A 4,622-nucleotide genomic window follows, 5' to 3' on the forward strand; every position below is an offset into this window, starting at 1 on the left:
GAAAGAAATGCACAGAAGCAGAAATCATATAATAACTTTTAACATTTGTTGCCATTTGACTACCGAAGATGATGGTGATGTGTTCACATAGAAAACCAGTTGGTGGCTGTGAGGGGTACACGCCCACAACAACCGGTAGCTACCAGAGAAACAACAAAAATGGGAAGAGGCAAAGGCAGACTGATTAGGGATAAGGTTAACCTACGGGTGGGATGAAGAGATGAACCGTAGCCACATATCCCGAAACTAAATGCTGCACCGTTCTGAAACTGCGCTTAGAAAGGAAGATGGATCATAGTATGGGGTGCTAACTGCAACAAGGATAAAAGAGACGGCTGAACCAAATCTGCGAATCAAGCATGAAAGCCAATGAACTTTCCTTTTTCTGTGAAGACATAACGTAGTTGTCAATATGCCTCTTTCAGTCCTATTTTGTAAGCGAAACTGCTCTAATGCTCTATGTAGTAAATGCAAAAGATCGTTGCACTATTGTTTATGAATTAATATGCATCATTTACTAATGCTGGCCTGCTGACGTGACCTGCACCAGCATTAAAGTTGACCGGAGTACAAAATCATAAGTATAACTCATAGAAACGAAAGAAAATCGTAAGTCTATATCAATATATCATAAAAGAAAGTTAATGTGTACATAAGTCTCAATTTCGCAAACTTCCAAACTATTTGGGTTACCTCTGGATAGATGACAGGTTATTTTCATACTTCTGTTCAGAACTCGTATATTACTTGAGCTGTATCAAATATGGTTTGCATCAATATAATTTATCTGATATGAAATGAAGACAAAGCACTAACATATAGTGTATCAACTATATCTAGCAGTTTCTGTTTCTTAACTGCAATATTTTTTTTGAATGATTAACTGCAATATTTTGGCTACAGTGTGCTTGTATGAAACCTGATGAGTGTGACTTTGCCAACATGCAAGTCATTGAGGGTTCAGGTTCACATGTTGGGGCTGGCCTTCAGGTAATCTGGTATTTTTCTGTTTATTAATCCATTGTAGCATGCTGTAATGAACTTTTTCCATAGATTTCTATTAATAGAAATTGGTAGGTGTTTCCTCCTTACGACAAAACTGAGCATTTCATACAGTTGTGAATGGCAGCAAGAGCTTAAGGTGGTGAAAAATGTATTAAACAGGTGCGAGCTTTTAAAGACTGACCTGGTCTTTATTCTACTTCTGGTACTTGGAACTAATCACTGAAAATAAATTAGTCATTTTCGGAAAAAGATAAATGACCAAACTAGTAGATTTGATGGCAACACATGGTTTCTGGCATAACATTTGGCAGTGAGTATCTTTGTATAGAGAATGAGCTATCGTGCAATCTCCATTTTTTTAAAACAAGAGAAAATATGTTGATCACCGCCTTCTGTTTTGTTGCTTCCGTACATTCCTTTCTTATTGGTTTTATTGTAGAAAGCAGATGTGGATCCCAGTGTCAAAAAGTTAAGATCCTCAGGACCTTTTTCCACGGTATTGCATCACCAGTTTCGTCTTTTAATCATTTCAAGAACGATATACAGCGGATGCGAGTAAGATCCTTTGTTTCATAGGTAAAAATCATACTTAGGATGATTTATATTATTGTAATCATGTTAGTTCACGTTTTCTGACTACAAATTTATGGAGATTTCTAACAGCTTTTGTTTACTGTAATCTTGTTAGTTCACAATACGTAGTCCTACCCTCTTTGAATTCAACACCTATGTCCCGTCACAATCCCCTCCCCCTCGGATTCCACTCCTCTGCATCCCCTATTCTACATTAGTGGATAGGTAGCCATATCTTGATAAAGAAAATTGCTTGCAAGGGCGTCATGTCAATCTTGCTTATCAATTATCATTCTCAAACACATGAAGTGCAAGATTGCTCCTGTCGTTACTGGTAATAAAACATGAAACGTACGAAAAATTTGATATCAGTCAAACAAAATAACCTATTTGCAGTTTTACAGAGTGGCACGCCAATCCTGATTGAAATAAAAGAAGCAACTACTCGCAAGTTGACTTTATACAATAGAGAGAAAACGAAATTTACACCCCAATTAGAAAATAAAACTACACACAATCGCAAGGTGAAACTGCAATACCAGTGTTGAAACTTTATTTTGTAGAATAATAGAATATTGAATTTTCCCTAAACATAAGTGAAGCACAACTATTGAAGAAATCTGGACCTAAACTTTATGAGTTTCACCCACATGTATATTGAAAACTATATACACTTGCTGATGTAAGCAAAAGATTTGTGATTTGGTAATACCACTGTTGTACACCCCCCTGAGCCCCCTGATCCCCTGCCAAGAATAATACACACACGAATTTAGCCTCTTAAACATATGAAGTGCAAGTAAATTTGGTTTAGTCGACCTACGTATATTTACGGAATTTCAACCAGAATAATAAGTATCACCCATATCGTTTATTTGCCAAATGGATGTGACAAAACAAACGAACCACTGTATGTCAAACTGGGTGGGGGTAGCCACCGTGTAGCCATCTGACAGATACGATAAACAGAGGGCACAGGTTAATCGACTTCTTGTCTTAAGAAGCCCGATTCATTCAGGAGCTATGAAAGGTCAGACAGGAAGAATTTATCAATCCGTCCAGCATAAGGCTAGCGGATGAGTAAATAACGTAAGGCCATTCTGGTAAAGTCTAATTCAGTTGAGTTCAAACCTTCTTATTGGACAAACTGTTCTATGGATGAACTTCTGATATAAAAGCATGATTTTTCCATTTAAAATACAACTGAAAATACTAAAACCAAATAACTGATGCATTATCTGGTCCGTTTCATGAACTTCACCCCTTTCTCTAGTTATTTTTTGGTTCGGTTCGGTTGTTTATGCCTTAACCACCATCACAACTATCTGAATGCCACTATGCCCTGGCCCTTGCCGCAGATGAAGGCTTCTCTAAGCTAATCCTCGCTGCTGACTGTCTCTCGTTGGTCCAGAGAGTTGGTGCTTCTTTCAGGGATTGGTCATATGTAGGCACGGTGATTGCTGACATTAAATTTCTGGCAGCAGAATTTCATGCTTGCTCTTTTGTTCATGTAAAATGTTTGTGGCATGTAACAGCACACAAACTTGCTCTTAGTCAGATCTATCATGGTGTAATTCTGGATCTTATACGGGGAAATCTGTGGACCATCATTGCGATCTTGTAACACTCAAAATCACCGAGGCCACATCCGCACGCTAATCCCTCGCGAGACCTCGCGCATATTGAGGATCATGAAGGAAAAGAGTCAAGCGCATTTCGTCGAACACAGCACGCACGGCAGGAAACCCGCACCTGATTCGATCATTTTGTGCGATCGTGGTAAGGGAGTGGGACGGGAGCGGCTAACCTCCTGGATTCATCGTATGAGGCGATGGGGTTGCCATGGCCGCTGCGCGCCTTGAAGTTTCGCCGATCGCCATGGTTTTTTTTTTTTTTTTTGAGCGGGCCATGGTTGGGGTTGGGACTTCGCGGAGAGCGCGAACAGAGCTCCTCGAGCACGCCGAACCTTTTTTCGGGAGAGGGCCATCGAAGGATTTTTTTTTCAAAACTGTGACGTTTTTATATAAAATTCGGAAACTATAGCACCTAAGGGTAAAAAAGTAATACTATGACCCCGTCGGCCTTCCGTAGGCCGAAGACGGGCTTTTCGGCCTAGCCTTAGCCAAAGAGAGCTCTTTAGCCTGCTGTTGCCCGAAGAGTGGCTCGTCTAGGCCGAAGACTGGCTGTCGATGGGGGAGCGACCGAAGTGGGCCGTTTTCGGCCTACCAGCGACCGAAGAGCTCTTCGGCCATCGGTTGACCAAAGAGGTCGGGATAAGGCAGACCGCGTCGTCTCCTTCCTCTGGTCGCCTGGTCGCCTGTTCTTCCTCTTTCTCTCTCTCGTTCCTCTGTATACCTTCCCACCCCGCGCTGATCTCCTCCATTTTCCAGCCATTTTCACATCCAATCCGCAGAATCGGTAGATCTTAGCAATCCCCGGCGGCCTACGGTCATTTTTTTTGCTATGGGATAGTTTTGTGTGCGTGTGGGGAGGAGCAGCCATGGTGGGGTGGAGGAGGTGCGGTTGGGGAGGAGGTGATGGTGAGGAGGAGCAGTAGCTGTGTAGGAGGAGGTGCGGTTGGGGAGGAGGTGATGGTGAGGAGGAGCAGTAGCTGTGTAGGAGGAGGTGGTGAGGAGGTGCGGCTTGGGGGTTATCCGGTGTTGAACCTCCGGTCGTCGAGGGGGCGGCGGTGGTGTTGTCGTTGTCCGGTGGTGCAAGTACTCCGCGAGCTGGACGGTGCTGCTTAGTTGAAGAGAGGAGCAAGAAGGCAGGGACACACGCGTCGAAGGTATAACAATGTCCTCACAAATTTTCTTTAAGTTGTACAGTTTAGTTAGTTTAGATAAGTCATATATGCGAAATATAGTGTTAAATTGTCTGTCGTGGCATTTGAGCGGATAGTTAGTGCAGTGGGTAATAATTTTATTCATTCTTATTAATGAGAAGATGGCAATGTCTGGCAGGTAAAAATGTCTGAATCAGTAAGTTTGACTGTTTACTACGGCCCTGGTAATGTTCGATATAATGAGTTGGGGTTGATCTTA

General features: G+C 42.1%; 1 long non-coding RNA gene across 1 annotated transcript; it reads right to left on the minus strand.

The window, feature by feature from the left end:
* Positions 1-1,930: 1,930 nt before the first annotated feature.
* Positions 1,931-3,973, minus strand: LOC120969415 (uncharacterized). Its single transcript, XR_005763605.2, has 2 exons — positions 3,386-3,973; positions 1,931-2,324 (listed from the first exon to the last, which is right to left on the minus strand). It is a non-coding gene; the product is annotated as an uncharacterized lncRNA (long non-coding RNA).
* Positions 3,974-4,622: the final 649 nt, after the last annotated feature.

The sequence above is a fragment of the Aegilops tauschii genome, chromosome 7 (assembly GCF_002575655.3).
Source record: "Aegilops tauschii subsp. strangulata cultivar AL8/78 chromosome 7, Aet v6.0, whole genome shotgun sequence".
In the NCBI taxonomy this organism is placed as follows: domain Eukaryota; kingdom Viridiplantae; phylum Streptophyta; class Magnoliopsida; order Poales; family Poaceae; genus Aegilops; species Aegilops tauschii.